Below are 23,182 nucleotides of genomic sequence, written 5' to 3'. Positions count from 1 at the left end.
AATTTAACTTAAGATTGCAGTGCAGAAGTGACCACTTTGTCATGGAGAATATACCTGTCCCAGAATGCCTGGCTTGAATTGGCTTGCAAAATTGCTGATCTAAGTGAAGACTTGGATTGTGCAAATGACAAGGCAAGAGCATTGACACTTTTTAAAACTCCTAGCAGTCAGCAAAATGTTAAAGGATCCAAAGCCAAAGATTTGTTATTTTGTTAGCAGCACTCTCTTTAAATAGGTTCAAAGGGAGGGAGGGCAGAGGCAAGGATAGAAAAAGTGTCAGGTAAGTAAAATGGTTTGTATGTTTTGAGTAAATCAATGAAGATTAATGCAGGTTAAACGACTATGCTGAACGAACACTCTTTTTAAATAACCAGAATCAGAAAAGAACTGGAATGAAACGGCCACACAAAGGGATTGCATCTTTCTTATTTTTGTTCTGTCACTAACAGTGTTGTCAGATAACAATATCCTTCATGGAAAGAATTAAGAAAATTTAGGATACACAGGTGACATTTTTAAATCTGCCTCTGGGCCTTGAAAACTATGTTTCATAATGCATTTAGAAAAATATAACAGCACAGTTCTTCAAAAATACAGGCAAAGTACACTTCAGAAGTGTTGAAAGGAAGAATTTGAACTCAGTCTCTTGCTTTCTAGCCTGGTGACTTAACAAATCAGTTTTACATGGCAAATTATTAGGAATATGTTCCTAAAACAGTTTGAAAGGCATGGATTGTATCTCAGCCAGATCATTTCCTAGAAGTTTGAGAGCTTTCTCCATTTAATTCAGTTTTTTTAGTTACTAGCGATATAAATAGCTTTTGTATGAGCATCAATTCTTATCAATTCTTCATTTCTATCCACTTTCTGAAACTGAAAGAAATATTATATTTGGAATAATATACATTACCAAAATGTATTGGAATAATATACATTACCAAAATGTATAACCATTATGCTGCAATGTTTTTGTTGTCAAAGGCCAAACTACATATATTGGATCAATTTCCCTGGTGATAGATTAAATGACTGGTTTAATATTAAATATTTAGGATATTTTATCCCTTTCATCAAAAAAAGGATGAAAGGAAATTATGTATCCTTTTGTTACCATAACAGACTTCTGCATCTGTCAGTACTGTTAATGTGAAGAATAATTATTGGTTATACTAATAAATTCAAATAAACTTCTAGAAGTTAGGTGGGATTGACACAGCAGTAGAGCATGTGAAATAGTGTTCCCCAAAGCTGAGACAAGCTGTAATTATAACATAACATAACATTATAGATGGTTTGTATGAGAAAATATCCTCGCGTATACATGTAAAACCCATCTAGTTATCAAATTTATACAGTATATGCACAACAATAGATTAAAAGTGAGAATATAAAAATAGCAAACATAAAAGGCCATAATAATAAATATCTGAAAAAAATGGATGTATTTACTTACTTTACTCATTTAATCCACATTTAAAGGCCACCCAACTCTGTAGCAACTCTGGACAGCCTGCAGATAAAAAAAGAAAAATGTGCAGAGATACAAATCACAAAGGTTGTGGCCAACCAGAATAACAGGACACCTTCAGCCATTCAACAGACATAGCAACATCAGCTGTCCTTCCACAACGCTACCCCAAGGCTTAGGAGAATGTCCAGATTTTTAACAGGGTTGTGGCTGTACAAATCTCTAGTGGGACATTATTTTAAAGCAGGGGTCCCCAACACCTGGTCTGTGGGCCACCACCGGTCCGCAGCATGCCAGCAAACAGGCCGCACAAACAAGCAAAGCTCCATTTTCAGGATGCAGGCAGTATTGAAAGCCACACCCCTTGTGGTCTGCGGAAAAACCTTTCTCCATGGCACTGGTCCCTGGTGCCCAAAAGGTTGGACACCACTGTCTTAAAGGACAGGTGCTACAACAGTGAAAGTATGCTTCCTGGATCCCACAAGATGACACAGTTTAATTGATGGGACATCATTCTACTTGTTCTTCTCCTGTAGCAATGGTTGCTTATATAATGTTTATATTAAAACAGAAGCAATTCTGTGTTTAACTTCTGTATGAAGAAGAATCACTGCTACTAAAGTGACTACTGCATATTCAAGACAAATCAAAATATCATATCATATTGTTCAGAGATAAAGGTGTTTCCAAAGTTTAATATATTATAAGGAACCCTTTCATCTTTAAATAATGCTCCCTTTGATTTTTCTGCAGCACTAAATATATATATATAGAGGAATAAAGATTGGTGCTCTCCCCAATGTTTATTTTGACCCAGATTTGTATGAGCAAGAATATTTTACTATTCTGAATGTTCTATTAAGGTGTTAAGGATCTGGCTTTGCTGTTATATAATCCATTTTTACTTTGTTTTATGCATAAAAATATTAATTTGATTTCCCAAAGTCCATTGCACACAGTTATTCCATCTTCATTGCTATTCATAAGGCCAATCTCTTGCTTTCGTCTCTAGGCAGAAAAGACTGACATGCTTAACCAGCAAGAAAATATGCCTCTGTTATCGCTTGGTACCAACTAGCATAACTACTAGGGAAAAAAACCTGGATAGTCAAGGATTCAATAAATAAAGCTCTTTTTTTGTCTTGTCTTAAAAGTGGCTACAAATTGCTTGTATATTTATTATTCAAACTTGAAGTCCCTTGGATTCCGATAAGCTTGGGACTAGTGCCAAGAAACATTCCCAGTACTAATTTTTATTTGGGTATTCGAAAGAAAGCAAACTAAGTAAATAGTTAAATAAGATTCTTAATTCCGTAGGGAATCCCCTCAACACCGACTATACCCTAAAACAAAATCCAAACATATTTAGACTGCACGTATCAAGTGTCAGAGACATCATTCTGGTTTATGTCTAGCAGCAGTGCCCAGAGAGGCGGTTGAAGCTCTTCATCCATTTTTCAGTCTTGCTTTAACTCTGTTTATTTATTTGCTGAATCCAAGCAATTTGCAACAATATCCATCCCACTTATTTGTGGAACAGCCTACCCAATATCTAAGCTGCAATCTTAATGAGTTGGCTATTTGCCATTTAAAAATGACAGAAGTGAGAACCATTCTCCCATCATGCAGGGTTCTTATTTCATTTGTATGTCCCTGGATCCTATATAGCTATCTAAGACTGCTATGATTTACTTTGATTCTGAAGGGTTTTTTTAAAAAAAACACAGACTTTTCCTGCATGGTGACTGTTTTTATTCGTATTATGGTTGGTCACACAGTCAGCCAGATGTTTAGACTGTATATGGCATTTTTATCCACCTGTTGAGTCTTTCCCCGTGGATTTGGATTAGGCAGATATTATTGTTTGATGGTGTGGTATTGCAGGATGTAAGCTGTTCCAAGTAAAGCCACCTTTTGCAAGTGACTGGTGGTAAATTTGCCAATGCCACTGGCATTCAAGTGATGCTCCAATTATTTTGGAATAGCACCCAAGGGGCCTATTACTATTGATACTACCTTTTCTTTGTTTTGCCACAGTTGTTCTACTTCTATTTTCAGGTTTTGAATTTTGTGATTTTTCTCTGGTTTTTTTTCCTTGTATTCTGCTATCTTCAGGTACTGCTATCCATTCTTTTTTATTGACAGTTGTTAAGTCTGGGGTGTTATGTGGCAAGTATTTGTCAGTTTGAATTCTAAAGCCCCATAGCACTTAGCTTCTTCATTTTCTATTATGTTCTCTATTTTATGGCCCCACCAGTTCTTGCTTGCAAGCAAATGGTACTTCTTGCAGATATCCCATTACCTCATTGTTGCTACTTTGTCATCCCGTTGTTTGTGGGTTGATTGGAGCCCTTTAGTTTTCTTTGGTTTTTCACTCATGAACTCAGCTGATCTTAATATGGCACTATAATAGACTAGCAGTTTGACCAAGCTGAAGAGCGTTCATGACAAAGACTGCTAAATAATATATTTTATTTCCTTTTCAGTATATGTAAGTAACAATGCAGATATTTGTTTCCTGTGAGATTTTTTTACTATGAATTTCTATCTTTCCCATATAATTCATAGAGATGAGACACAGCTGATAACTGACAGTTTAACAGATAGCAGTAGTGTTTCTTTGTTAGTTTCAAAATAATTAAATATTTCCCATCAGTGCATTGGCTTGCATGTTCATAAAAAACTAAAGTTGCTTCCAAGTCAAGTTCAATTCTTGATTATTATATGGATGCAACTATGCCTTTTTCTTGGCAATAATATGGAAGTAGTTTGCTACTGTCTTCCTTTCAGCTGCTTTTTTCAGTTTAGTGAATATGAAAGAGAGAGAGAAAGAGAGAGAGAAAGCGCATTATTTCAATTTTTAGCCTAATGCTAGTCAGTGTAGTGTTGTACTGTAGTTAGTGTTATTTACAGAGATCTTGTTCCAGCCATTCTCTTTTGATTAATCTTATTTCCTGGTATTGTTTTAAAAATGAAATGAAGCATCAAGAATCTTGTGTACTACCTTTGAAAGAAAAATGGAATGAGATGTGTATCATTATGTATTTTCGTTGTTGTTGTTGTTGAAAATCAACCCTAGCATTTAGAGAACTGTTAGCAAAGAAAGTATAAAGGTGGCCATTCTTCTATCTTATAATTAGAATCTCCTATTGCTTTTCATATTTAATTTAGATTCTGCTTTAAAACAATACCAAAAGGTAAAACTGAGAACATTTCTGAGATTAATAGCTGTCTCTCAGCAGAATTGTTTTAGGACATTATATTGGGATTTTTTTTAACCCCAGGAGAAATGAAAATGAGATAGACATTCTCCATTATTGCTAAATGCTGAGTTGCTAGCATTACACCATAAGCACAAGGCAGGAAATCTGTTCATCTTTGTTCTACTGAGTGGACAGTCTAGATTGAAATGGGATTCTATCTTGCCAGCTCACTTGGTTTCAATTCCGAAGCAAATTACTCCTTTGTTGAAAGATAACAGGTTTTCTCTAGAATAATTAATATCTAATAAGATAATTATCTTCAAGAATTAAATTAAATTTTCCAAAGAATGTATTTTAACTATACGGCTTTGGAGCCATGGCGGCACAATGGTTAGAATGCATTATTGCAGGCTAACTCTGCCATCTGCAGAAGTTCGATCCTCACCGGCTCAAGGTTGACACAGCTTTCCGAGGTTGGTAAAATAAGGAGTCAGATTGTTGGGGGCAATATTGTGATGTTTTAAACTGCTCAGAGTGCTGTAAAGCACTATAGAGCGGTATATAACTTTAAATGCTATTGCTATTTCCTATCAGTTTGAAAAGGAACCCAGAATTGGATTTTACTGGTTCCTTTGAACTGTATCAAAATTCATGATGATTTATAGTAGATATTTCAACCAGAATGGGAAAGTTATACCTAGATTAGAAGATGATGTCCACAAATGAATATAAGGATCTAGTTATTTATTTGCCACTTAGACACAATTACCCAATTTGATGATCCCCTTGGGATGAAAATTTTAAGAACTTCAGTGCTAACAGCTGCCAGACAGAGGAATGCTGATGTAAATGCTTTTCTTTATTTTTTTACAAATAACTGAGTTCACAATGTACCAAGAACTTGGAATATTTTTTTAAACTTTCATACATGCATAATCAATTCCCAAAGCTTTCATTTTTGGAAAACCCATTAAAATTAGCAGTCAATAGTTACTAGGGATGCTTTTGTTGATTTCTACTTCTCTCTGTTTCTTATTATCCCAACCTAAAATTTACTGCATTCCTTTTCTGTATTAGCTGCAAGTTAAAAAGACATCTACACAAAAGATAAAATCTCAAAGAATCCTCTAGGGCATAAAGGGGCCTTTGCTACTCTCCCACTGACAGTATATAATTTGCAACTGACTGCATTTGAAAACAGATAAGGCACATCAAGATGAATCTAAACATTAACATAATTGAGGACAGAAATGGCAAGCTTTTGCTTTGAACAAAAAGCTTCAGCAGCGCTGAGTCATAAAAGATGAAACATTAATGTAATCAGCCGAGACTGTCAACTGACTGAGAGCAACAGAGACCAACTACAGGATCCCAATTACAGCACAACCTTCTCAGAACAATCATCTACGAATCGTTCACACTGGAACAAGAACAATTCACAAGCTGCAATGATGAATATTGATTACAAGTATAAAAGCAGCGAGCTGAACTCTAACTAGGCTTGCCTAGTTGGTTTTGCAGAAAAGGCATTCTATTAAAAAGATATTATATTCCTTTTACTTGTAACACTGTACATGAAAGTCATTTAATCATAGAGAAAAGATAAGATATTAGATAAAGGAGAAGATTAGGGGGAGCCTATTAATTTAGGATTTACTTGCCCAAGCTTTAGATATGGCAAGTACAAACACTATTGTCCTTGGCTGTCATTTAATCGGTTAAAATGATGAATAAGTTAGTTTTATCACAGTCAGATGTAAAAGATTATACTAGCTCAGTGTCCTCAGTGGGCATTTTCCCTAGTTTGGTGCCTTTCAGTTCTCTTAGACTGCAACTCCCAGAATTCTCAGCATTAGCCATGTTGGGGAAACTTGATCAAGCAGGAATAGTTCTGCCTTAAACACAGGTATCCAGAATGGGAATCCAGAAGAAACTCATTTTGAAGACTATCTAGATTTTCTACATTTAATACGAGAGAGAGAGAGAGAGAGAGAGAGAGAGAGAGAGATGGAAGGGACCTTGGAGGTCTTCTAGTCCAACTCCCTGCTCATGCAGGAGACCCTATACCAGGGGTAGGCAACCTCGGCTCTTTTATGACTCATGGACTTCAACTCCCAGAATTCCTGAGTCAGCATAGCTGACTCAGGAATTCTGGGAGTTGAAGTCCATGAGTCATAAAAGAGCCAAGGTTGCCTACCCCTGCCCTATACCATTCCAAATAAGTGGCTGTCCACTCTTTTCTTAAAAGCCTCCAGTGATGAAGCACCCAGAACTTCTGAAGGCAAGCTGTTCCACTGTTAATTGTTCTCAATCTTAGGAAGTTTCTCTCCATTGCTTCTCTCTTAAGTGGTTTCCATCCATTGTTTCTTACAACATTTTACTTTTACAGCCTTTTACTTTTAGCTACTGAAGAACAATTCATGGTTGTTCCAAACTGCAGTTTTAATGGGATTCAGTTTACAGATTCAGATGCATGCCTTCTCCTATATAGTGTTTAAAGCCATCTCTGTATCCCTTATTGAGAAATGTATGGATTTGCATTGTAAATTAGTGGCGTGAAGTGACATCAAGTCAAATCACAATAAATCAGGAAAGTTAGAGACTGTGAATGCATCTGAGACATGTTATGAAATTAAAATACATGTTTCCGTTCAATGTTTTGCCATTCTGCAATTTTAGACAATCGGATGATTAAAGGAGATCAAAGTTATATTACCAACAGTACAAATAAAGAAAATATAATAAACACTTAAATGATCTTGAAAAGAAAACAAAGTGATTCAATTAAACATGATATGATTCTTTTACATAGAAGAGAATGACATGAACAAATTGTGTTGTCGAGGGCAATGGACAACTTTAATTCACAGAGAGTACTGTATGAAAAGGACTACACAAGCAGAGACTGTCCGGGCATTAAAAAATATCTTAAAGAATAAGGGGGGAGGGGGGGAAATCCCACTAGCTTTAAAATGTCCTTGAGAAGGAGCAGTAAGTCGTCCTTGGATAATCATATCTCAGTTGATTGTGTTCTATCCATATATTTCTCTTAAATTAAATCATTGCTAACACTAATGAGTTTTATTTTTGCCTTTCCATGGCTCTTCTGTTTAATCAGATGACAGGCAGATCAGTGATAATCTATTCAGCAAATAAAAAAATAAACCAAAAGATCCAAGAAAACTTAAAAAAAAAATTGTCCTACATATTCTGATGGATCAAATGCCAACAAAAAAGCATAGTTAAGTTGGTCGTACAACTGAGGGTGGTTTTAGGAGCCTTCTTTTTTTTCTGTTAGCAGAATTATTTCTATTTTATTCATTTGAAGGACATATTTATAGTTGGAAAATGTATATTTCACTCTTCAAACAATCGTCTCTCAGAGAAGCTAAGATAAATTTAATATATTAATAACAAAGGAGAGCCAATTGCTTATAAATGCAAGATCAAAACATGCCAGATGCCAGTCTCTTCTTAAAAAAAACTCCAGTGTTGGAGCATTCACCACCTCTGGAGGCAGGTTGTTCCACTGGTTAATTGTTCTGTCAGGAAGTTTCTCCTTAGTTCTAGGTTGCTTCTCTCCTTGACTAGTTTCCATCCATTGCTTCTTGTCCTGCTTTCAGGTGCTTTTGAGAATAGCTTGACTCCCTCTTCTTTGTGGCAGCCCCTGAGATATTGGAACACTGCTATCATGTCACCCCTTACCCTTCTCTTCATTAAACTTCACATACCCAATTCCAGCAACCGTTCCCTATATGTTTTAGCCTCCAGCCCCCTAATCATCTTTGTTGCCCTTCTCTGTACCCTTTCTAGAGTCTCAACATCTTTTTTATATCGTGGTGACCAAAACTGGATGCAGTATTCCAGGTGTGGCCTTACCAAAGCATTGTAAAGTGGTATTAGTACTTCACTTGATCTTGATTCTATCCCTCTGTTAATGCAGCCTAGCACTGTGTTGGCTTTTTTGGCAGCTGCAGCACACTGCTGGCTCATATTGAAGTGATTGTCTACTAAGACTCTGAGATCCCTCTCACAGTTACTAGTATTGAGCAAGGTACCACCTATACTATACCTATGCATTTGATTTTTCCTGCCTAAATGTAGAACCTTACTTTTTTCACCATTGAATTTCATACATCCATAAAATCTTTACAGTTAAAAGACTTAAAATATGCCAGAAAAAGACCAGGCTCAGGACCATCCATTTTTTTGTATTTATCCTTTTATTTATAATGTTTAGATATTATATAAGTTCTTTTTTACAATAAAAAAACTAAGGAAAGCCCTAATTTCTGTAATCATAAAATCTAAAATAAAATATGTAACAGCATAAAAGAAGATACAAAGAGTGAGAAATTTGGAGCATGAAAACAGCTATGTGAAGACTTATAATCCAGGTATTATCTCAGACTTGCTACATCCAAACAGTTATTTTTACAGGTAGTTATCTAGCCATCATCAGAAACTTCCTCAAACTCATATAATCTTTCTTACGCTTTTAGTTGATATGCTGGGATCTAGCAGTTCTCTTCCAGAAGTCTCTGGTCAATCCATCAAATGTATTTACTTATAATTAAAGAATGATAATTCATTTTGTTATATCTCAGTTTATAGATTTACAATATCTTGTCCACCAGCAAGATATAAATGGTGGTAGTGGTGGTTGATCCTGAATTAATCTACTGCAAGATTAAAGTCTCTTCATTTAAAATTATGAACCATAATTTACTGTGGAGGTCCAGTGTGAATTCATAGATAAATTTTAGATTTCCAGTTTTAGAATTGTCACCAGCTGGATTCCAACTGATGGTGAGAAATTGGATCACCCTATTCATTGCCCAGCACCTAGGTAGGTAGGTAGGTAGGTAGGTAGGTAGGTAGATGGATGGATGGATAGATGGATAGATAGATAGATAGATAGATAGATAGATAGATAGATAGATAGATAGATAGATAGATAGATAGATGCATGCAAGCATACATGCAATAAGTTCATAGAAATTTGACCCTCCAGTTTATTATAATTTCTCAGCTAGAACAATAGTAAGTTTATACTAGCCATGGCATTTTCTACAAGTAATGCTTGTTGGATGCTGAGAATCAGCAAAAATCAAGCAAACCCATTTTCCTGTCCTCTGAATTCCTTAAGTATTTCCAACATTTCAAGAGGCCATTCTGTGAATGTGAGTGGAGCAGGGAATGACTTTTGCCCCAGCTTTACTCAGTCAATGGTAATTTTGCAAAAATGCTTTACATGCTTTAAAATATATGAATGTTCTTGTGTTGTTTTGCATCCCGGAAGACACATTTAGTGTTTGTTCCAACCAGATTTGGATTTAATTGTTAATAAATGATCTCTTGCGTGTTTCCAGTCAATACCAAGCTGAACAACTCAATCTTCATTTCCAGTGTGACAGTAGCTATTGAAAATTGCATTAAAGGACATTTAACCCATAGACAGAGTTCCAGCTGAAGGGTTGACACATGACAGAAATAAATTGCCCTCATATCATTTACAAATGTTCCCTGATTATTGAAATGCAATCTGTGTAATTTCAATACGTTCTGCATTTCCACACTATAGGAAAATGATCACAGGGATTTCTCTATACAAGTGGACTGTGCCAGTTTTTAATGACAAAAATCCTATCAAAATGTCTCAACAGGTGGTGGCACCTGTTTTACCTTGAAAGCTAAGCCAGCTCATGCCTACTTAATACTTGAATGGGATATTGTGAGTATATATTAGGAAGGATGTTGCAAAATGTCTCAGAAGAAGGTAATGTGAATCCATTAACATACTGTACTGCTGACAAGAAAACTGCATGGGTGAGCCCATGAATTGAACTTGACTTAAAGGAGATCTTCCTTTTGTTTCTTGCTAATGTGTCTGGTGTAATGCCATATATTTCATGACGTACTGCTCTTGGGATGATTAATTATAAATGTCTCTGTCTTGAGATAAGGATAAACATTTATTCAAAGAGAGTAACCCAGAGCTCCTCAGCTCATTTGTCTCTCATTCATATCCTTTTTTGTTCCCTATCATAATCATTTTTAAGCTACTGCTATCAAGATACTTTTAAGCAAATGTCATCAAGATATCATCTCTTAAAACCAATTGGAATTTACTTGAAAAATACCCAGATAAGTGTTGAAAAGTTATTTTATTCGACAGCTAGAACACTGTAGCAAGCAACAAATGTGCTAATTCCACATCTTAAAAAATAGTTTTAAAGTCAGTGTGATATATTGATTAGAGAAGTAAACCAGGCAAAACAGATTCAAAACTTGACAAAGATCACTAGTCATGATCCCTCTGTCATAGTAAGAATAAAATAGAGAGGGGAACATAAATCGGAATCTCTGCTTTGAATATTAGCTTGATTGCTAGTATTGTCATTAGTGAACTGTGGGCAGTTAATCCGTTTTTTTAGAAAAAACAACAACAAAAAACTACATTTTGGATCATCTTAAAAAAAAAGAGCCACATCTTGACAGAGACATTCTGTTTTCATGACTGCTATATTCATAATAGTAAGGGACAGTAGTTACTATCTATGCCAATTTTGGCACAGAAACACTGCCAATGATTAGTGGCTACAATTCCAGATCCCAGAAACAAAATAAATTATCCTTTCATGGGATTTTTCCCCCTCTTTTCTCTGTCTGCCTCATTCCCAAACTGAATTTATTTTAATCTCAACTGACTCACAAAAGAGGGAGTTATCTGCATTTAATGGTTTTTTCTGATTCCAGGTTAACGATAGAGGATGAATAAATTTTGCAGAATATAAAGAAATTCATTTATTGAAACTCTACCAACATGATATATTTTCAGTTGTATTGCTTCTTGCTTTTACAGTGGGTGGCCCTGCGGGTGGGCAGGGCAGGGGGGGCGGGTCAGGTGCAAAGTGGGAGTGGGGTGGGGGGGCCGAGTGGAGTGGGGGGGCAGGGACAGTGGCAGGTTTTGGACACTCGGTCTCTAAAAGGTTTGCCGTCACTTCTCTAGAAACTTTATGGCCATTGCAAAGGGTGCATTGTACTTTAACAACATGCTATTAGGACTCTATCACTGAAACACTTTTCCCTGCTTATTTCACACCTGTTGTTTTTGTCCTAGAGTTAATTTGCTTTGAAGCTGTATACTAAAGAGAAAAAAGGTGCTTTTTATGTGGACTTGAGAAGGCAGCAGATCCTACAATCTAAATCAAGATTACTATCAAGTTAATCTTGTTTTGCAAGTATATAGTACAACATTTCTTCTGCTTTTACATAAATGAGCTAGCTAAGGGTCCCATTAGACATAATGGAACAGTTGTTTTCTGATATTGACTCATTTATTCTGTAAAACCTAAGGTGATTGGGGTCTAGGGAGTTGGACCACCTCATTACTCTGTCTTAACTCACTTTCTCTCAGCCATGATGTTCTCTATTATCGTAGCTAAGATACCTAAGAAAAAAGTCTGAAATGATTGAATATAGGAAGGGAAAGAAAGGGAATAATTTAGCCTCCCTCCCCTTCGATACTTTTTTAATGCAATAATTAGACAAATCTTCCCTTTCTACTTGACTGAGGCAAATGCATGAATTACAAATGTAGTTTAACCCTGAACATGCTGTATTTTATAATGCTTTGTACTTTATCATTTTATCAGAAGGGTATTAGTTTGATATCAGAAGGCTACAAATCGCTATGTGCCTTGTGTTAAGTCACAAGATGACTTCAACAAATTAACAAATGTCTTAAACAATCTTAAGATATTCTACGTGGCTAAAAAAAGTATTATTTTCATCCATGCGTAGCCCTACCATGTATTTTAAAAGAGACAACTTTTCTGCATAATTAAAACTGTCATGACATATCCCACAGTTATCTATCTGCTGAAATAAGTCATCTCTGAACAAGTAAGCCATAGCACAGACCCAACATGCAATTCATCTTTGAGTTACTGTAGTGCCTAACTTTTTGGCAGCTGTAGATTGGCATGGTTGCCAAATGTAATAGAAAAAGTTACCTGCAGGACCTATGTGCCTCCTGTGTTTGAAAGCTTTATAAGCCGACATGTGCCATTATATCAGAGTCACCTACCAAAGCTTTTCTTGTCGCCTTGACAATTACCTTGGTGAACCTGGGTATGAATGGGCTGCCATCTTGTGTTAGGCTTGTTTCTCTGGCTGTTGTTATTCACTTTCTCTCCCAACGATGCTGTAGTCTGGCAGAAGCACAAGCCCTATAGACTGAAAGTGATGCTCCCTGGCAATTTGCATTTCACTTTTTTTCCATTCCTCTTGGTCTGGCTATTTACTAGAAAAACAACAAGGATGTCTTATGTTGTGTTCTTCGAAAAGCTGTTGCAATGCCCTGTAGGGCATCCTTGCTGTTTGTCCTAAATTGAGATGACAATGTTGCTCATATTAAATTGCCTTCTTGCTTGACTCGGCATGCTGGGATCCGTATCTGTTAATATAGGAATGTCCAAATGTCCTGCTAGGAAAGCAATTTGTTCCCTGGTAGGATGTCTATAAAACAGCTGGTGCAAGAAGCCGTCAGAGGTGATATGAGAGGCAAGTTATGTTTTTCTTGATTTAATGGAAATTTTTACTGATCTACCCCCATCCTTCTCTCAGGTTGTCACCAGTGCAGTATGTATCCATCTTCAGTCACCTCTCCTCCCATTCTTACAGTCCTGTCATATCTTGCTAGTAGTGAGACAGCCTTCAGAGCCCGAATGCTGTAATAGATACTCTGACAATGACAAATAGGCTATTAATGAAATTTGAGATGGGGGATACCCTAGAGAAATGGCAGAGCTTTCGCATATTTTTACTAAACATCAGTTTTGTAACTCGTATTGGAAGACACTGGAAAGTGGCCTCCGAACTGGAAAGCAGATCTTGGTCTATGAGCATAAAAACAGCCAGGTAATAAGCTCTGCTAAAAGCTTGTTGACAGGTCTGTATTAAAATCTATACTCTTTTCTAATTCCTGAATTGCAAGTGTTCATCTGTATAGTCGCTGGGGTTTTTTGTTTGTTTGTTTTTAATGGGAAATGACTGAGAGAAGTGACAACAAAATGGAGCAAATATAGAGTAGAGCTACATATGCAGATACTTTGGCAACTTCTAATCCTTTATAAAGCATTCAGAGAAGCCAGCCATTTAGCAATTATCCATTAAGCCTATAAATTAAAGTTAAAGTGCTAAGTTTTTTTTCATCCTTGCATGAATCATATCATCTCCTGGCATCTGGATCAATGTCAGGATAATTTGTGCACTGTGCTCCTATAGCGACGTGGTTTGTGATACATAATGCAGCACTGGATACATCTCATTATAAGAATTTCTTTTCTTTTAACTGATGAAACTACAGCTTTGTACTTTAGTATGAGGAATAGTAGCAGCCGCAGCCATAAAAACAGGTAGAGCTTCAATCGCAGTCTTGACACCACCACCTTGAACTGCGAGATGGGCAGCATATAAATTTGATAATCATCATCATCATCTTTACAGTACTGTGCAGATACCTCTGATAGATGTCACCAAATGCAGAAATAATGTTTTTATTCAGATTAATGAAATAATCCAGAATAATTAATCACACTTTTAGAAAGCATATTATTTTGCAATCAGGCAGGATAATCCAAACCCTTTTCTGAAATGCTCTGATATGAATTTCTGAGATCAAAGTGACAATTCAGCAATGTTTGTGTCTCACTGTAGTGTGGTTTTTAGGCTTAGCATGTTGTATGAATACAATCAATAATGTTAGTTGTATACACTAAATGTTCTTCCATTCAAAAATGCAAGGAAAAGCACATGTCAAATGTGTTTAATTTCATTTCAACATGCCATTTCTCTATAAACGGGATACTCTTTGTCTCACTTATTTTTATGATCCCCAGTTTTGGGTTGAAATATTCACTATCGGGACTACTTTTAATATTATTTTTCATTTTCTTTATTAGAAGTAGGCCAAAGAGAATCAATTCCCTTGTTAGCTGAGGAAAAACATTGTTTTCCTATAAAACTCCCCCTATCTGAGACAAGACATGTATTCAAATTTAGTTATTGTTTGGCATTTAGATTGGCAGGTTGGCTACAGTATTGGGAATACCAGCTAACTATTCATAAAACTGACAATGTAGCTAAAAGAGTCAATATAACTAAAGGTCATGGAATCTATTGGATTGGATCTAAGAAATCAAGCTCAATCCTGTGCACACTGCAGGATTCAAAGCCCCAAGCCTAATAGATGACTATCCAGCTATGTTTGAAAACTTCCAGTGAAGGAGAAGAAACCACTCCATGCAGCAACCTATTCTATTGATTGACAGCTCTTCAAGAATAGAATGGAATGGAATGGAACAGAACAGAATAGTCTTTATTGGCCAAATGTGATTGGGCACACAAGTAATTTGTCTCTGTGCATAAGCTCTCAGTGTACAAAGTGAAAAACCATAAATCATAAGATACAATCATAAATTATAAGATACAACCAACAAACTAATAGTCATAAGATACCAATAGGAGCAGGTAAAAGGAAAGATGAGAAGAATAATAGTAATACAGTTCTTCCTAATATGTACTCTTTATCTATATCCTTGAAGTTTCTTCTCAACAGTTCTAGTCTTACCCTTTGGAGCAAGTGAAAATAAGTTCAAACCTTCTACAATAGGACTGCCCTTCATATATTTGAATGTAGGTCTCGTTGTCCCCTCTTAGCCTTCTCTTCTACAAGCTAAACATTCCTAGATCTTTTAACTATTTCTCACTTTTTGCCATCTTGGTAGCCCTTCTCTAGACTTGCTGTAGTTTGTTCATATCTTTTTAAAATGGGAGTGTGAAGAACTGAATGCAATACCCTAAGTGAAGACTAACCAAGGTCAAGTAGAGTGGGACAATTACTTCCTGCGATCTGGACTCTACACTCCTCTTGTTGTTCCTCAAGATGTTATTTGCCTTCTTTGCAGTTGCATTACACTGATGGGGCATGTGGAGCTTCTCATGTGTGTTGCTCTTGAGCCAGATTTCCCCCCATTCTGTACATATTTCTTTTGTTTTTCATGTGTAACTTCATGTTTCTCTGTTAGATTTTATTCTATTTATTCCTGTCTACTATTCTATCCTAAGACTTTAACTTTTACCCTTCTCCTTCCAAATACTAGCCTGTCCTCCATGAGGGCTGCTACAGAGAAAACCCACTTTTTTGTCCACACCCCTCTGATCTCTTTTGAGAATGTAACTTTAAGGAAACCATTCTTACATATTCAAAAAAAAACCAGGCTGAATCATTTGGGGTAATATGCTAAGAAAAAAAATGTACTTAAACAACTCTGGTAACAGGTTTTTTTTTTCCTTTTAAGCAGTCCATGTTTTCTGTAGTCACAGTCTGACAGCTTGTTTTTTTATGCAGTTCATCTACTATCTCCTGACTTATGGACTCTCAACACACAAACTTTAGACTGTTGAGTATTTCCTCTTTTTTTCATTCTGGCTATAAAAAATATCTCAGCTTGAGTACAAGAGGATTGATCAGTGGTAGGAGGAAGGATTCAAATTTTAAAATAACTCTTATTAAAATCTGAAAGTGTGGCTTAAAAACAACAGGTTAATAGTCAATTTGTGTGCATTGCTGTACTAATTATAATTTTCCATGTGAGAAATTAATACTGATTACTCAAAACATAAACACATAAGAATTGGGGTTGTCTGGATTTGTTTTTAATTACAAAGCAGTTCAGTGTAGCACAATGTAGGCTCTTGCTAGGGGTGAAAAAGTGAAAAATGAATATTATTCTTTGCTTCTTTCATTAAGTTCAGCTTATTCCAGGTTTTAACCTGTCTGACCCAGTCTGGACAATATGAGCTGCCTGTGCATACTCTTTCTTAGTGACTACCTTTTTTTTATCTCCTGGGTTTCTTCTGTATGTTTCTTTACAAATCTTCATTAAGTTTTTTTGTGGAGCAACCCTGGTTTGTTCAGCTATTTCCCAGGCTCCTCCATCCCCAGGAACAGTTTTCCAGGTGTCTTTGTAACATCTACTTAGCATTGCTTAGCACAGTTAACATTGCCGTCAATTTAGGAGAATCATTTGTTGGGGGCAATTAAGCTGACTTTGTAATAATGCCGCTTGGGGGGTGTGTGTGAAAGCCCTAATAAGCAGGCATATACATAGAATGAAGGCTACTGCTAAGTTTGTAAGCCGCCCTGAGTCTTCGGAGAAGGGCGGGATATAAAATGGAAATAAAATAAAATAAATAAAAAAATATATAAGCGCAACTACCCTCAGCTTTAACTTTTAGAAAACAATTCAAGAACCTCATCATTACAGGGTGACTTTGTTTTGGCTGTTTCCAGGTCTTTAACTAAGACTTCTCTATTGAATACCATCAATGTCCTTAACAGTTGAACTTCTATTCATTTCTCTAACCTGAAGGAGAAAGCAGTTAGCAAGACATGTTAGGAGTTTTCAGGAAAGATAGTATTTGGTAGAATTGATTAATGCATCTCACTGTGATTCATGCTAACTGAAAGAAGGCAAGCTAAATGAAAGAACTGAAGTCATCGGCTATGAAGACAAAAAGTGAAGTATGGTTTTCAAGCTGGCAGCATATTCTGGCAACTAGAGGGTTGCATTACAATTATAACCGCAAAAGTATGATGTGTGGTTTTTAAAATTATTTTACTTGTTTGTAATTGACAGCATTATATAAATGCTGTCTATTTTATTTGTTAAACTCAAATTGTGCACTGTAAGTCTCTTCGGGTCAGTTATTGGAGTGGTCTATAAGCTCAACATGAACTGACAGTGAGCCCTTATTGCTAACAGATTTATTTCTTATGTTTTATGGTCTCATGAGGAGCAAGAAGGGGATTTGGATGCTGATCTCGAAAATCACATACAGTCACCATTGGATCTTGAACGAAAATGTAACCTTTTCTTTCTCTTTCTTCATATTTATGCTGTTCCATTTTTTTTTACTATTAGGAGTGGGGGAAACTATTTTTCCCATTGCTTGGTGCAACATAATCATCAGAATTAGAAGTAGAGAAAAACATGGTATGGTATGGAAGGCTACAATCAACCTGTAAACTTTTTCCAAGCGTTAAAAGCTGTGATAATAAGTTTTAAGGGGATAGGTATCAACTAAAGACCACCGTTAGCAAGACAGAGAATATCAAAATGTGATTAAAATCATAAAACTACTTGAATATACTTAAACTAGCTCACATAATGCTTTAAATAAAAGATTTATGGGGGGAGCCTATATTCTCTTACTAAATGATAAACCTTAACTTGTTGCTCTTTTTAATTGCTGATACATAATTTGTATCTCCAACATTGTCTTCCCATATATTGGCTGGCCTCACATATCACACCAGGCTGCATTACCTGGTTTTAACTTAAATGGATTTTGTGAACTCATCTTCTACACATTGGAAACCATGATTATAGTGACAAGGGTTGTGTAAACCCAGTCACTTGTAGTTTATTCAGTAAACCATGTGTGATGCTTCCCTGTCAAAAGATACCCTTGGAACTCAAGTCTGAGAGTGAAATTAGGTATTTGCTGTTTCTTATTTACTATTAAGCTAATTTGCTGTTAGGAACAAGATGCACAACTAGCCCTCCATGTTACTTTGGAGAGAACACCTCAAACAAACAACCTCTTTGCTCTCAGAAATGATGGTGTTCTCCCGCCTCCAGTTTTCAAATGAAAGCACAACTTTTCATAGCCTGATTTGCAGATCATAACCAGATTCCTTTTTCTTTAGTCAGAGTGAGATGAATGAGCCTATTAAATTGCCTTGTATTGAAGTGAAATTGCTTTATTGTTTGTCAGAGATTAGGCTAGTAATTAACTTCAAACAACAAGAAATGTGGGTGGTCTCAGTGGGAACTCCTCATAGGCTGTTTTTTCAAAATATGGTGATAATTGTTTTTCATACATGCGATAGTTCTTTTAAGACTCTATCAAAGTTCTAGGTGAGAAAACTTTGGCCACTGATTAAAAAAAAGTGCTGGATGTGATTTGTGAGTGTACTTCCTGAAAAAGAGGGATGGTAAGTGAGACGTAGAATCACCCACAATTGTTTTTCCTGCTCTGCTTACATTACTAAGGGTGCCTGTTGAATCAAAAACTTTGTAAGTTGAACTCCCTTTGTAGGATATTAGGATAAAACCCAATACACTGTGAATCATAGTCTATGCTTAATGATTGGGGCTGTCTAAAGCTGACATGTTTATCCTTATAAAAATATATTCCTCGACTTGCTGGCCATCTTCAGTGGAAATAGTTCCGTCTCCCCTGACATCATGAGTTTCTTCATCTAATTTGGATAAAGTTGCATTAAACTTTGACCTTTAGTGACTAAAGCAAAACAGACTCATTTCATATAGACCAGACATGTCAAACTCAAGGCCCGAGGGCCAGATTCAGACCATGATGTGTTTAGATCTGGCCTGCAAGCAGACTAGTGGGAGTCAGCTGCATGAAAAGGCCAGCCAGGCAGTGAGTGAACACATGGGGGAGGAGAGGAGAGAATATGAAAGGAGGGGATTTGGCGGGAAGGAGAAGGAGTGAGGGAGGAGAGAAGACAATAGGAAGGAGAGGAGAGATGTCGGTGGGGCACGCCTGAGCGAGAGAAGAGGATAGAATAGGAGAGACTTCTGTGGGGCAAGCCTGAGGGAGAGAAAGGGACAGCAAATGGCCCTTTTAGGGCAACCATGATGTTGATGCGGCCCTCAATTAAATTGAGTTTGACATCCCTGATATAGATGACTTTGAAGTTGTATGTCAGCATTTAACTAAAGGACGTTTCAGCCCAGGCTTTGCATGTGACAAGATCCATTATCAATTCCACAATGCAGATAAATTTTGGTTATGAAATACACTATAGCTTTTTTATTGCCTTTCATTGCAGAGATAAGAGTAAAACAATTTTCCATAAATTTTCTTTTTAGCCCATGAATAAAGACTGTGATTAATATTTGTGATAGTGATCTTCCATTACTTAATCCCGAGGAAAGATTTTTCTGAACTTTTTCATGACTCACTTGAAAATTGAAAACATTAAAAAACAAAAAAATCTCCCCAGCCTCCCAAGTATAAAGGCATCCAGTCATATACCTCAATGGCAAGTCTACTTGGTTTATTATAGAAACAGTAAAAAGAATGATGATTGATCTGGGTGGCATTCATGAAGGTGAATGAAATGGTCTCTTAATTGCAGTGCAATATGCTAAGAGAGAGTGCTGTTTCAGATTTTCATCTCTCAGCATCTCTCTGAAGTCGCTTTGAGGATTCAACAGATGTGGCAATCACATTCAGTATCAAACATTTGAGGTGATTATGTGTTGACAGGTTCAAAAACTGACATTGCTAAAAGTTTCATTTTGTTAGAATTGGGGAGAGGAGAGAAATATTTGGGAGATTAGGAGAAGTAGTCTCTTGATCACCCAATATTGTGACTGTGGATTTACAACCAATTTTGACCTATCCCTATGTTAGACATACTGTATTTCTGAATGGGAAGATACCTTGTAAAAACAATGCATTCCAGTTTAGAAACAGCAGCCGATTGCTGCCTTGCACTTGAAGAGTTATAATCCCTTTTGAGAAGATTTTCTTCAGATTTTCATAGGGACCCAAGTACAGAATTCCTGTTGTGCTAACCTGAAGAACATTAAGAATATTAGCTGTTCTGCCAAATAAGAAGGTTTTAAGAATTGTTCATGTATTTGTTTTTGTGCTGTAACTATCCACCAATATTTGCAATAGCAATAGAACTTAGACCTACAGTATATGCCGCTTCATAGTGCTTTACAGCATTCTCTTAGCAGTTTACAGAGTCAACATATTGCGCTCAACAATTTATTACCAACCTCAGGATGATGGAAAGCTGGTTCCATCTTGAGCCAGTCAGGATCAAATTCTTGGCTGTGGGCAGAGGCAGCCTGCAGTACTGCATTCTAACCACAGTGCCACCACAGCTCCTGCACACCAAGCTGTTTTTGTGATGCATTATATAATGAAGGAAGTATGGAAATTGCTACAAAGGTATTTTTATTCAGTAAATGAGCTGTATTTGAAAAACAACATACATATCCATGTGTGTATATATGTGTGTAAAGAAGAAAAAGAGGGAAATGTTATACTTATGCAGTGCAGGATTTTTAAATGTTCTGAGATTTAGAATTACCTCATGTTTGTGGCATGTGTGTCTTATTGAGAAAATGTGAAAAACTATAATTAATGCTTAAATAATCTTGATTCCAATAGTAATTAAGTGTGACTCTCTAGATGTAAACGGCAGTTGCAGATTTATTTTTGGAAGTTAAGCTAAACTGGTGGATCTACTAAGGAACATTCTTTCTATGTCACTAATCTCACTTCTCCTAAAAAAAATCCTGAACTACAAAAAAAGGCATTGGTGCATCCTGTTGGATTTTGTGCCTGGTACTCATTCAGGGTTAGTGGCTGAAAGGCCTTGGTGGAGCAGTGGGCTAATGCCTCCTTAAGTAACACCAGCTGCCTGCAATTAGTGCAGGTTCGCATCCCACCAGGCTCAAGGTTGACTCAGCCTTCCATCCTTCCGAGGTAGGTAAAATGAGGACCCAGATTGTTGGGGGCAATTAAGCTGACTTTGTAATAATGCCGCTTGGGGTGTGTGTGAAAGCCCTAATAAGCAGGCATATACATAGAATGAAGGCTACCCTGAGTCTTCGGAGAAGGGCGGGATATAAATGCAATTAAAATAAAATAAAATAAATAAATAAATAAATAAATACCATCAAAATAACGTAAAATAACTAGGAAAGAAGGATGCTTGTTATGAACATACAATGCACTCTACTTTCTGTTATATCAAATGCTTATTTATTACATTTATATCCTGCCTTTTACTGTATCTAACAAACTTGTTTAGCCTTACCGCCCCTGCAAAATCATTGCAGTTGAAAAGGGCAGATTCCATTTGAATTTTTATAACTTATCAGAAATTAATACCTGTGTTTTACATATGGAATTCCATGCCAATTGATTGGGCGTATCTATTCCATTCCCCGGTCTCACTGGGTATGCACGATGGTAAATAAAGTACAGTTTAAAAACAACAGACCAAAAAAACAAAATAAGTATAGACAATATGGAAATTTATAAAAGGTGCTCAGAGTTTTATAGATAAGAATTAGCATTTAAAATCAGGCTTGGAAATAGATTGCTGGCTGAGAAATCTGTATTATATACCCAAGAAGGAAATTTCAGGTTTTCCATCATCATTTGTACAAGCTATAATTTTCCAAACACTTTTCAAACGTATAAACCTGTTCAAAAAGTGTTTGAAGCTGAGTGTCACTATGGCCCCAATAACATTTAGACTCTCAAATTCAGATTAGTCTTTTGATCAAAGTAGAATATATCAGGTCCTCTCTTTGCCCTGAAGGCTGTCATCTGAACATAAGAATTAAAAAAGCAGAAGTTATGTTGTTTATATCCCAAATTCTCACCCAATAACCATTTATCCCAATCTCTAGTTCATTTTGTTTGCTATTGTTGTACAGTCACCTTGTAAATCGTTATTAGCAATTGTACAAAATAACAGCAAAGAGCATGCTGTTTGTTAAAAGAAGAAATGTCAATGGGTTACAATTGTCTGGAGATTTTTGTTTTGTTGTATTTTAAAATATTCAGTTAAATTCCAGCCTGCTCCCTGCTCCACTTCTCTTTTATCACAACTATAACACTGGGAAGAAAAGCAATAATAATTCCCTCTTTCACAAATCTTTGGTTTAAAAATGTTCTGTCAGTGAAGGACAGTGAAAGGGTTGAAACTTCAAATCACATTTTTCAGTATCTTGTCTACTTTGGCCTTAACTATCCTCCATACAAGATTGGAAAAAAATCAGTTCATCTCATAGTGTGACAGTCTCAGAAAAGAAAAAATTTCAATGAAAACCAAGCTTCCTTCTTCCTCAATTAGCACTAATAAAAATTATTTCTCTTCATCTTTCTGACGCCTTACAGCAAATTCTAATAAGAGTTGTTAAGTAAAAAAATGAAATAATTCATTATACATTCTGCCAATAGGGAAAATGAGCCGCAGTTTGTGTTCATATGCATAGTTGTTACTCATTTTCATATTTTTCCCAGTATTCTCAGTCAGGCTCTAAGCCTGCAAAACTAAAGACTTCTCAGTTCTCCCTGACAATGGAGCAGCATTTCACATACAACTGCTGGTCAAATTATAACAGAACTTAACAATTTTGACATGCTGCCATGGGTGAGAGAAAGTCTGAAGGCAGAAAGAAATACTATTTGAATAGCACTCTGAATATCCTCAATTGACAGGTTCCCCAAATAAATCAGGTTTGTGACAGATTGAGTAGAATGAGGGTGAATGTTCGTTCTCCGAGCTTGTGGATTGGTTTCCAAGCATTTAATTACCAGGATAGGTAACATCATCAGTGGCACTTAGGGGATGTCTGTGTCAGTGCTCTTCTATTTA

At 36.3% G+C, this 23,182-nt stretch overlaps 1 protein-coding gene across 3 annotated transcripts in view; it reads left to right on the top strand.

The window, feature by feature from the left end:
* PRKN (parkin RBR E3 ubiquitin protein ligase) overlaps positions 1 to 23,182 on the top strand; it is a 712,723-nt gene that overhangs the window by 597,346 nt on the left and 92,195 nt on the right. The window lies entirely within an intron of this gene.

Source organism: Vipera ursinii, assembly GCF_947247035.1.
Source record: "Vipera ursinii genome assembly, chromosome: 1".
In the NCBI taxonomy this organism is placed as follows: Eukaryota; Metazoa; Chordata; class Lepidosauria; order Squamata; family Viperidae; genus Vipera; species Vipera ursinii.
The sequence above is the reverse complement of the archived record's forward strand: the minus strand, read 5'-3'. Positions and strand labels throughout refer to the sequence as shown.